Genomic DNA, 12,768 nt, shown 5'->3' with positions numbered 1-12,768 from the left:
TCTTGTTATGAAAATCTACATTTGCTGGAATTAGAGCTTCTTGATAGACATTTTAATTTAAATGAAAGGGTAAGGATAGACATAAAGCTGCCTTGCAGCTGCAGGTCCATGTTTAAGTCTGCTGTTTGATGGGATTGGTAGGAAAAAATGGACATGGGTCTGGGGAAAGAGGGAAGGAAGTCAGATGCTCTAGTTTGATAACCCTTTCCAGCCATGGAACAGCACTGAGGGATCAGCAGTCTCGTTGCTTGCCCCAGAACACTAAAAGTAATCAATTGTCTCCCAAGAATACTATCTGAGGACTAATTAACACTAGGATTGGGCCCAAAGCAAACAGACATTTGTGGAACCCCATTTGATTTTTATACTTTCCTACTGGAGATCTCCATTAGATTTAGCTCATAAATTTTGGGAGTTACTTTCAGATACAATAGATCCTGGTCCTAGAGATCCACGAGTACCACAACATCTCCCACAGTAGTGGTGCCCGCCTGCATAAGCAGAGGCATTGTCAGGGAATCCGGGTCAACCACAGGCTGGGCTGGCATACTGACTGGGAGCACAGTGGGGGGAGGGGGGGTAGAGCCCGTGCACTGGGAAGGAAGGGTCCCAATGGCTAGCGAAGACACCTGCGGAAAGGTGGTTGACAGTAATTTCTTAGCCAAATAAGCCTGGTACATCATAGTAATAAATTCAAAGAAAATAAACGAGCAGAGAAGACAAGCTCCTATAGTCTGGCTTGTAGGAAAGAAACTGATTTCCTGTGGTCCTGAGGTAAGAGGAGCTCAGGACTGTCTTATGTGGCTTCCTACAAGCTCTAGTCCTGGAATAGAGTGTGGATTTGCAAGAAAGAACATTAGCAAAGGTAAGAACCTAATCTTTTGATAGTCACCTATTAGGGGGTCACTTGGGGGTACGAGAAACCGGGCCAGGATACATTCCCAGGTTTTCTGGCCTGATGTGTTTAAACAGGTAGCATTTTTCCATCAGTCCTGCCTGAACTGCTATGCCAACTGAGTCGCCCTGCAATCGTTTCTTCTGCCCCTCTCATGCCTATTTGCTATTGCTCCGTAGATGTAAGCCACCTGAAAACATTGTCATATTCAAAGATTTTGATTTGAGTTTACGTACTTCCTTCCTGTGACTTAAACAGGACCCCTTGCCCGACACCTTCAATAAATATTAGTTTATTTGGTTATATCCCCCCTTTAACAAGGCGGCTTACAATACCACATTCACAGTAAGTGTTACAAACAGCCATAAGACACACATGTAAAAATTTCATCGACATATACAATTTGACTAATAACAGATGCTCAGCATCCATGCTTCATTTCACAAAAAGATCTCTTCAAAAACAATCACATCTTTTTGCTTTCCGATATACAATGGAATTGCATTATTTATTTAAAAATTTATATACTGCATACAACTATGTGGTTTACATATCATATACATAATATTTTACATTCCCTGCAATTTCCACATATAACATAGACATAAGTAGACAACACCATTAATATCCCCCCCAAAATAAAATGTCAATATACCAAGTCAAATCAGATTTCAACAATTAAGGAAGCAAAAAAGCATTAGTTCAAAGATCCATTCCATGATAGATAATAATAATAACTTTATTCTTCTATACCGCCACAATCTTGCGACTTCTAGGCGGTTTACATTCAAGAGAGCTGGACATTCAGCGAGTTACACTATGCAGATAGTCAGAGGAAATATAGCGTACAAGAAATTTTAAGAAGACAAGACCAATAAACATATACAGGCAAAACAAATCAAATTCAATCAGTTCAGAAATGCAAACAAGCTTTAAATCATACATTATTGTCATAGTATTCTGAAGAAAATATTTTCAGATGGAATAAGCATTAGCATAGAAAAGCATTAGCAAATAATTGCATTTTCTTAAAATTTATCCTCCCAATACAGAATCGTAAGATACCAGGCAGGGCATTCCATAGTTCTACACCAGCCACAGACATCATTGATGCTCCAATCCTAACATGCATAATCAACATTCTACCCTCCAAACTTAATTTCATCCCATTTACAGATCTACCATATTTTTTGTTCTTTAAGACGAACCTGACCATAAGATGCACTCTATTTAGAGGAGGAAAACAAGAAAAAAAACACCCATTCTGAACCAAATTCTCCCTGCCAGGCTCTGCACACTGTCTCCCCTTCCCTGTCAGGTTCTGAACCCTGTCCCCCCTCTGGTGGTCTAGAAGTAGGCCGAGACAGGGCGGACAGGGCACAGGGCGGGCAAGCCTAGTGGCAGGCAGGCAGGCAGGCAGGCAGGCCTAGTGACAGGCAGGCCCCATACCCCCCAGTACCTTAAATCATCCCCCCACGTGCCCCCAGTAACTTTTTTAATCACCCCCCTGTACCTTTAATCATACCCCCCTTGTAGCTTTTTTATCATACCCCCCGGTACCTTTTTTAATCATATCCCCCCTCTTTGTACCTTTTATATCATACCCCCCGTACCTTTTTTAATCATATCCCCTCTCTTTATACCTTTAAAACAAAACAACCCGTACCTTTTTAAATTCTTCCCTCCCTCCCTGGCTCTGCATTGTTTTCTGGCAGCAGGCGCGTGAGTCAGGAGCCTGAAGGTCATGGGGCAAGTTTTACGCGTTCCCGCCGCTTTCTGAATGACTGGCAGCAGTTCTCGTGAGTCTCGCGAGAACTGCCACCAGCCATTCAGAAAGCAGCACGGGCACAAGCGGGAGCGTGTAAAGCTTGGGCCTGACCGCTGTGCTCCTGACTCATGCGCCTGCTGCCGGAAAATAATGCAGACTGTAGAGGGAGGGATATATGCTGGACCACCAGGCTTGAAAAAGGTACGGCGGTGAGGCAGCAGCGGCGGTGGGGGGTTTGTTTTAAAAAGGTGTGCGGTTGAGAGGTAGTGTGGCTGTGGTGAGGGGAGGTTGCAATTGTACTGGGGGGCGGCGAGGCAGTGTTTAAAAAGGTGGCACGGCTGAAAGGTGATACACTTTTGGGTGGGAAAAAAAGTGCATCTTATGGAGTGAAAAATACGGTAAGCTCTCTTCTCGGTTTATAAATTTCAAAGAATTCCTGTATATTATTTGTTTTTCTCTGTACCTGCTTTGTGGTCTATCTTACCTGGGCTCCAGACCCACCCTCACTCATGGTACCCACCCTCACTCATGGTACCACAGCCCCACACCCAAATGTTGTGCCTTTTCTCAGAAATGTTGTTGCGGAGGCTATCTTGGCATCCAATGATTCTTGGTTTTGTCAGTTCTAGTGGATCTTTCTTTTGAGCCTCTGGCTCTCTCCACAAAAGTGGAAGGAAGAAGTAGGGAACTACAGGCCAGTAAGTCTGACTTCTGTGATAAGTAAATTAATGGAAACACTTTAAAAACATTTCTGGAATCCAGTGGATTACCAGACCTGAGGCAACATGGATTCACTAGAGGCAGGTCTTGTCAGACAAATCTGATCAAGTTCTTTGACTGGGTGACCAGAGAATTGGATAGAGGAAGTTCACTAGATGTGATGTATTTATATTTTAACAAAGCCTTTGACAGAGTTCTACACAGGCATCTAATAAACTGATGCCCTCAGTATGGGCCCTAAAGTGACAGACTTGATGAAAAATTGGTTGAGTGGAAGGGAACAAGAGGGTAGTGGTTAATGGAATTCGCTCTGAGGAAAGGGATGTTACCAGTGGTATGCCTCAAGGTTTGGTTCTTGGGCCTGTTCATTTTAACATTTTTGTAAGTGATAATGCTGAAGGGCTGTCGGGTAGGATTTGCCTCTTTGCAGATGACAAACCATTTGTTAGGAATTATGGTCAGGATTATGTTTGAACTGTGTTCTCTTGCAGATGACAGGATAAATCTTCTTTATAAGTTCTATTTTAATGCTCATAATTGGCTCTTTTTGGATTCTACTATAGCTTGGAAAAGAGAGGGCTTGACTAGTAAGTAGGGGATGCTGGAGACTGGGATGGCTGAGATTATTGGGTTTAATCCTTTGGTTTATATATTTTGATTTTGTTTGGCTAGGTGGATAGTTTGAAAATTACAACATGGAATGTTGGTGGGATTGGATCATCTATTAAATGGAAAAATATATTATATTACATGCACTACATAGACAAAAGACCTCTATAGCCATGTTACAGGAGACCCAACTCAGTTCAACTGAGCAAGGAAAATTGAAAACATGGTGGGGATATTATTGAAGCTCCTGCACAGGGGAAAAAGGTTGCAGGGTCGTTACAGGAAGAATTGTTCTGGCAATTAGTAATGGAACCCATGCGGGATAGATCTATTCTGGACTTGGTGCTTACAAATGGGGAAAGTGTTTATGAGGTGATCATTTGGCATCTAATGATCACAGAATGGTAAGGTTCAATATTAAAATGAGGAATGAGAGGACTTACTCGAATTTAAAGGTTCTAAACTTCAAAAGAACTAACTTTGTCAAGGTGGGAGAATACCTCAAGGAGGAGTTAGTTGGATGGGAACAGTTGAACGAAGTAGAAAAACAGTGGATGAAACTGAAAGGAGTTATTTTGAAGGCAACAAACCTTTGTTAAGAAGGTACATAAAGATAAAAGGAAAAGAAGGCTGCTTTGGTTCTCAAATGCAGTAGCTGAAAAGGTGAGAGCAAAAAGGTTACCTGTCATAAATTATAAGGCGTCACAGAAAGAGGATGACAGATAAAAATATGTGGAAAAGCTACGAGAAATGGGATGTTGTCAGAAAAGCAAAGATACAAATGGAAGAAAAGCTGATACAAATGGAAGAAAAGCTGATATGGTAAAATTGGGGGAACAAAACGTTTTTTTAGATATGTAAGTGATAGTAAGAAGTGTCAAAATGGCATAGTGAAGGGGACAAATATGCAGAAACCGATAAGGATAAGGCTGAACTGCTTAACAATTATTTCTGTTCTGTGTTCATGGAAGAAAGACCGGGGGGTAGGACCGCAGAAAACAAACACAAATGGGAATAAAAGTGTAGTAGATCAGGAAAGATTCTCATGAAAGACTGTGTTTGTGAGGAGCTAGCTAAACTAAAAATAGACAAGGCAATGGGGCCTGAAGGGATACATCCCAGGGTACTCGAAGAACTCAGAGAGGTTCTGGTGGCTCTGTTGTCTCAACTTTTCAATGCTTCCTTGGAGTCTGGTGTGGTCCTGGAGGACTGGAGAAGAGTAAACTAATGGAAACGCTTATTAAGCGGAGGATAGTGAGATTTCTAGAATCAAATGGACTGCAGGACCTGAGGTAGCATGGTTTTATGAGAGGCAGGTCTTGTCAGACAAATCTGATTGATTTCTTTGACTGGGTGACCAAACAGTTGAACATGGGAGGGGTGCTAGATATAGTGTACTTAGAATTTAGCAAAGCTTTTGATAAATAAACTGAATGCATGCGGTATGGACCTTAAAGTGACAAATTGGTTAAGTAGAAGGAGACAAAGGGTAGTGGTAAATAGAGTTTGCTCAGAGGAAAAGGATCTTAGTGGAGTGCTGCAGGGATCTGTCCTTGTGCCGGTTCTATTTAACATCTTTGTGAGTGATATTGCAGAAGGACTGTCTGGCAAAGTTTGCCTTTTTGTGGATGATACCATGCTCTGTAATAGGGTAGATACCCAAGAGGGTGTAGATAATATCAGGAGGGACTTGGTGATGCTTGAAGAATGGTCAAGCAATTGGCAACTAAGATTTAATGCTAAAAAATGCAGGGTTATGCACTTGGACTGCAAAACTCCAGGAGAAAGGTATATTATAGGAGGAGAGGACATAATTTGAGGTTGAGGGGTGGTAGATTCAGGGGCAATGTTAAGAAATTCTACTTTACGGAGAGGGTAATGGATGCCTGGAATGCGCTCCCGAGAGAGGTGGTGAAGAGTAAAACTGTGACTGAGTTCAAAGAAGCGTGGGATGAACACAGAAGATTTAGAATCAGAAAATAATATTAAATATTGAACTAGGCCAGTACTGCACAGACTTGCACTGTCTGTGTATGGCCGTTTGGTGGAGGATGGGCTGGGGAGGGCTTCAATGGCTGGGAGGGTGTAGATGGGCTGGAGTAAGTCTTAACAGAGATTTTGGCAGTTGGAACTCAAGCAGAGTGCTGGGTAAAGCTTTGGATTCTTGCCCAGAAATAGCTAAGAAGAAAAAATTAAAAAAGAAAAAAAATTTAAATTGAATCAGGTTGGGCAGACTGGATGGACCATTCGGGTCTTTATCTGCCGTCATCTACTATGTTACTATAAGAAGAACTTTTGTGTGTGGATAAAGAGCGGGACTTGGGGAAAATTGTGTCTGATGATCTCCAGGTGGCAAAACAGGTAGAAAAGCTGATGGTCAAAGCCAGGAAGATGCTTGGGTACATAAAGAGAGGAATGGCTAGTAGGAAAAGGGAGGTGATAATGCCGCTGTATAAGTCATTGGTGAGGCCCTATTTGGAATACTGTGTGCAATTTTGGAGACTGTACCTTCAAAAAGATATAAATAGAATGGAGTCAGTCCAAAGGACTACTTCAAGGTTGGTTTATGGCCTTCATCATAAATTGTATGGGGACAGACTTAGAGAACTTTATACTCTAGAGAAAAGATGGGAGAGAGGGGACATGATAGAAACATTTAAATATCTCTGTGGTGTTAATGAATAGAAGGTGAGTCTTTTTCAAATTAAGGAAAATTCCGGAATAAGAGAGCATAGGATGAAGTTAAGAGGTGATAGGCTCAAGAGTAATGTAGGAAAATACTGTACTTTACAGAAAGGGTGGTGAATGCTTGGAAGGGTCTCCCACTGGAGGTGGTGGATATGAAGACTGTATCTGAATTCTAAATAGCATGGGACAGTCATATTGGATCGCTTAGGGAGAAGATAAGATAATGGATGGTGGGGAAGGGCGGACTGGATGGACCATTAGGCCTTTATCTGCCATCATGTTTTTGTTAGCTCCCCATTTTTTCCTAGTAACAACTAATTTATTTGGAATTATCAAATTATTCAGGATATACTGTTAAGTGAAAGAACAAAACTGTGGACTTTGTAATTCAAAATCTTAAAAATCAAAATTAACATTATCCCAGGACAAGCAAACTGCATATTCTCACATATGGGTGACTTCATCCATAGAGTCCTGGTACAGACAGCTTTAAAAGTGCATCGCCACTTTAAGAACTTAAGAAAGTTCACAAACTGCCTGCAACATGCATGCGCGAGTACCTTCCTACCTGATGCAGGCTCACGGCTCCTCAGTTCTTAGTTTTCCGAGGAGCTAAGAAGTCGTGTTTCTGAACGTTGTTCAGTTTTTTGCCATTTGCCTTCCCACTCATGCATTTTTTCTTTTATTCTTATCTTATTTATAAGTTTACTTCTTTTTAAAAAAGAAAAGTGAAAGAGGAACATTTTTTTTTCCTCTCTTTTTTCCTTGGGGGCTTTAACCGCCGAGGCCTTAACTTTTCCTCAGCCATTGATTTGGCCAACGCGGTCTTTTTTACTTTTTCAGGTCATTAATGGGCTAAAAAAAAAAAAAAGAGTTGCAGATGCCCAAGGCCAATCTTTCTTCTGACATTTGGTGTTTCCAGTCTCTTAGCCCAGAACACCGGGTGGAACTTATGTCCGGTATATTACCCTGCAGAAATGTTCGATAATCAGCCGGAAACTTCAACAGAAGAGATTGTTTGGGACCGGTATGAGCATCGCTCAGACATCAAAGACATCGACATTTGCGTCGGAAGACATTGCTCCACTGGTAAGCCAGTTCAGAGGCCACCAGCTTCCTACCAGCGTCACAGGTCACTTTTGCATGAGTCTCTTGATGCCGACCAAGCAGAGATGACTACCTTCCAGCATGCCTCAACCTTGAGGTGTGCATCCTCATGAAGGCCACCCTCTTTGGGGCAAGCCGCGGCACCGATGGTACCGGCAGATAAGCCAGAGGTACAGGTGCTTCTCTTCTGGGTGCAACTCGATACGCTGTTCTGAAGGAATTTGGGTGATGCATGAAAACTGCTTACACCAGTATTTACTCCCTCAATACTGGCCCAGCCTAAGTACATGGCTACCAGGTCCTATGGTACCACAGCTGATTCTCTGGAGCGACATTGACATTCCATGTGCTGTGTGACCGGGTAAGATCTGGACTGGATTAGCCAGAGTCCTGATCTAGTTCATCCAAACCTCAGCTGAGCGGTTGAATGAGGCATGGAGGGTAGAGGGATATCTGCATCAAATAAAAAGGTCCAGCAAAGGTGTGAATTATTATGTTTTTATTTTCTGGTTTATATTTTGGTGAAAGGAAAAAAACCAAAACACAAACTTGCTCTGGTGGCTAAACAGCTTGTAAGCCAACCAGGCTCCACAGCTGTACAGTTCACAATCTGGCAATTTTCCACAAACATGTGCTTTCAACAGGCTATGCTCTGCCAGTCCTTATTACAAAAACAAAAGACCAAATTTTCACTATCAAAAGTCCTGGAACCAGCAGGGACTGCTCAGCCCTGTTCTTTCACAGTATTTCTGTGTTTGTGCAATTTCAGGGCACAATTATTCCAACTCTTCTATTAACTTCAATTTAATCAGAAGCAGGGATTCTATACCCTTCTGTTATTATGGTTTATGAGGCAATTCCACCTTCCCAGAAACAGCATATGATTTCCCCATGCTTTTATTCAATAAGCACGGCTTCAGGCAAACAGGATTCTACAGGTTCTATTTCATAATCACTTGTATATATTTCTTCTGGCAAAACAGTGTTACCTTCAGAAGAATGTTGACAAGATTCAGACCTGAGATTTTCTCCCTGTTTCCTGTGGGAAATGTTGGCTTCTGTCCCCTGGATTGCACTGGTCTGCCTCTTTGCAAGGATTCAAGCAGGCTAAAGGTTGGTGGCTGCCTCTCTGACCTAGAGACCACACCCTTTTCTCTAGCCTTGTGCTGATTGTCTCTAGAAACACCTGTGGTTCTCTGGTGCTTTGCTAATGAGTCTGGATAGCTTCCCTGCCCCCAGCAGAGCTGATTGCAGGAGCTAATCCCTTTGTGGGTTTAGCTATCTCCGGCCTGGTACATGCTGGTACTTGTAGTTCTTTGCCTTTAGCATTCCCTACCCTAGAACTAGGCAAGTATAATTGGGTCACTTTTGGGCTGCTTTTCATTGGGAATAAATTCTGCAGGGCAGTTTCCCTAACCTGTCTGCTTCTAGGAGCAGGTTTAGGGATAGTTTTAGAGCACTGCAGGGTTTCTTCCAGTCTGACAGGACTCTCCCTGTCACACTACATATCGATCCTCTCACCACTGGTCCAGTTCTTCATCTACAATCCAATGGGCATCGTTCCTTCTCACATGCTAAGAAGAGAAAACATCGCTCTCTCCTGTTCTTTGAAGAGAAAAACAGCTTTGCATCATACTTCTTCCTACTACATCAGACTGGTACTGGACTCGAAGTAAGCATCGATCCTCTCAACGCATTTCTTCACCAAGGCCTTCATATCCTTCTGATTTAGTCTGATTCATCTGAGGCTAAATCTTCTACTGCAAGACTTTCTTTCACTATATTTATTAGGCAATTGGGAACAAGTTACTACTCGAGCTAGAAGCTGATTCTGCTTATGGTGCTGAATGGAGGGCTTAGATTATGATCAGCCTTCTAAAGAACTTCTCAAAGAAACTCTTCATATGAACTGGGAAATACCCCTAACCATTACAGGGGCTCCCAGAAGCTTTGACTCTCTATGTATATAAATACCAATCACTAGCAGTAGAGTTGACTTTGAGAAAATCAAGAGTCTATGCCTCAGTGCCACCAGCATGTGAAAGGCACACTATGAGCATATTTGGATATCCCTTGTACCAATACTCCATGTTGGCGAACAGAGTACTAAATTACAATTTCTATATCTTCTGCTATATGAAGCATCTTGTCCGTAAATTGCCTTCTTTTGATGAATACCTTCCTTCTCAACATTTATAGGAATTTCATCATCTCTCAATCCTTTTCCCTACCTAGAATGTGTCAGGCAGGATCTGTTTATCCATAGTCTAAGGAGGAATCTGACATGGGTGTAGAGTCTGTAAAGTTGGATTCCTCCACATGGTATTCAGCAAGCAACTTGACATGCATCAAATGAATTGAGACTGCTTCAGGATTACACCATGGGGCATAGAGCCTGTAAGGTGACTCATTCCTGTCATTTCAATATAATTATACATGAAATGGCGGGATTTAACAGGGGTGTAGAGCCTGTAAGTTAGATTCCTACCAACTTAGAACCTTCCACTGTTTTATCCTCGAAGCAGGATCAGCCAAGTTTTTTTCTTGCAACCTGTCTTCCACTGTTCCATCAATGTCTGTATAGTACCTTTTAGAAATCACCCATTTACTTTAAGTCTTTTTCCCTACACCTGTTCCTTAATGAACATTCACCACACCACTACTACTCCATCTTCTTTTGATTCCAAAACCTCGGAGGTTTGGGAGTGGCTGTAGAGGAGGAGGCCATTACATTAAAAAAAAATAACCTGTTACTTCCATCAAAGAATTCTACTACACTAGGAAAATTAACTTCTCTGTAGTTGCTCCAACCTTATGGAACGCCATGCCACCTCAACTCCGTCATGAAAATCTTCTCGTTAAATTCAAAACCAAACTAAAAACAATCTTATTTCAAGATGCATATCTTAACATCTAAATGCCTCCTTTCCCAAACTCAGTAAAATCTTCTCAAACGCTTTTACGAAGCGACCCTATCCCTGATGTCATATCCCCCCTTCCCTTTCTTTTAAATTTTGTTTTTAACAATGTATTTCCCTTATTACCCTCAAATTCATGTAAGTTCTTGTTTATCGTCTCTTTAATGTTCACTCCTTCCCCATATATATACAATTACTATTTTATTTTATTTTTTTTTAGCTTTGTAAACTGGCCAGATACATGTTGATGGTCGATGTATTAAAAATAATGAAACTCCAGACCTCCAAGAGAGTCTCTTTGCAAGTTGTCTCTTCTTCAGGAGATGATACCTCTTCTTCTTCTTCTCAAAGAAAAGTTTCACCTTCTGCAGAGGAACCGGGGATTTTACTTTCGGTATTTCCTCATCCTAAAAGGGAAGGGAGGTCTAGGGTCAATTTAGACCTCAGGAGCCTGAACAATTTTCCTCTGAGGGAAAAAGTTTCAGTTTCATGTCAGTTTCATATGTTGCCTCTTATAACTTTATATTCCCTCTCAGATTGCAACGACTGGCTATGCTCCCTAGATCTGAAAAGAAGTTTCTTTTCATATTCCAGTGCTTCTGACCTTCTGGAAATTACTCAGATTTCAGATAGCACAGCGCCATTATCATTATAGAGTACTGCCTTTTGGCCTTGCATCCTCTTTCAGAGAATTCATCAAGGGCCTGGTTGTAGTGGCAGCAGCATTACAGACTCAGAGTCTCCAGGTTTTCCCTGTCTGGTCGATTGGCTCATCAATGATCCAGCTGCTCAATGGATTCTCATAGTGACTCAGTTCACAATTCTCTTCTTTCAACAGTGGGGATTCAAAATCTTTCTTTCCAAATCCCAACTTCAATCTTCTTAAAATCTGCAATTTATCGGAGCTCTGCTACACTCCTTTTATTTCAGAGTGTTTCTTCCGCAGCAGACTTATCTTCTCCCATCAGTTTTGGCCAGACATCTGATGGTACTCCTGGGTCACATGGCTTCCATGATGCATGTTACTCCATTTACCAGACTTCATCTCAAGACTCCTCAATGGCCTCTTGCATGTCAATGGTCTCAAGCTCACGACCCATTACACATTACACTTTGACAATCTCTGCAGTGGTGGATGAGCTCTTCCTTGTTTTCCAGGGTTTTTTTTTGTTCCATACACCTCCACGTCTGAAGGTTCTGACCACGCATTCGTCCTCCTATGCTTGCGGGGTTTATCTGGACAAAGTTGCTAGTCTACTAGAACCACTTTTCTATCTAGATCTTTTAGAACTCAGAGTGATCTATGATGCTCTCAAAACTTTCAGCACATTGTGACTAACTACAGCCTCCTAATCCTCATGGACAGTCAGGTTGCAATGTATTACATAAACAAGGAGGCACGGGTTCTCTCCTTCATTGTCAGGAGGCCCAGAAGACTTGGAACTGGGTGATTGAAAGCAGTATACATTAGAGAGAAGCAGTATTCTCTTGCAGACAGATTCAGCAGGTTTCTTCAGCCATACGAGTGGGCGCTCAACTCTGCAGTTCTGCATCACATATTCTCTCTTTGGGGGACTCCTCAGATACACCTGTTTGCTTCCCCACACACTGATAAGATGCCTCAATTTTGTTCCAGGCAGTTTCTTCCCAATGCCTGGAATTGGATGTGTTTCTTCTGGATTGGACACGCAAGTTTCTTTATGTGTTTCATCCAATCCCTCTCATCTTTGAGATGCTTGTCAAGTTCCAGCAGGAATTGGCCAACATGATTTTGTTGGCCCTCGGTGACCCAGGCATTCTTGGTTCTCCCTTTTACCTCAGCTCAGTATCAAAGAACCAATGCCTCTTCAGACTTTTCCATCTCTTCTAATGCAGTCACGAATATCTTCAGGCTTTACACCTCACAGTTTGGTACCTCTTGGATTGACATGGACTAAGTTTCATCTTTCTCATCCTGTCAGACGTATCTTAGAAGCGTTATGAAAACAGTCTACGCAACAGTGTTACCAGCAGAAATGGACACAGCTTTCCACTTAGTGTTCTTTTCATCGTCATGATGCTTT

General features: G+C 42.0%; 1 protein-coding gene across 2 annotated transcripts in view; it reads left to right on the top strand.

The window, feature by feature from the left end:
* Positions 1-12,768, top strand: part of CALR3 (calreticulin 3) — a 151,985-nt gene that overhangs the window by 132,432 nt on the left and 6,785 nt on the right. The window lies entirely within an intron of this gene.

Source organism: Geotrypetes seraphini, chromosome 8, assembly GCF_902459505.1.
Source record: "Geotrypetes seraphini chromosome 8, aGeoSer1.1, whole genome shotgun sequence".
NCBI lineage: Eukaryota > Metazoa > Chordata > Amphibia > Gymnophiona > Dermophiidae > Geotrypetes > Geotrypetes seraphini.
This window is presented reverse-complemented; position numbering and strand designations above follow the sequence as displayed.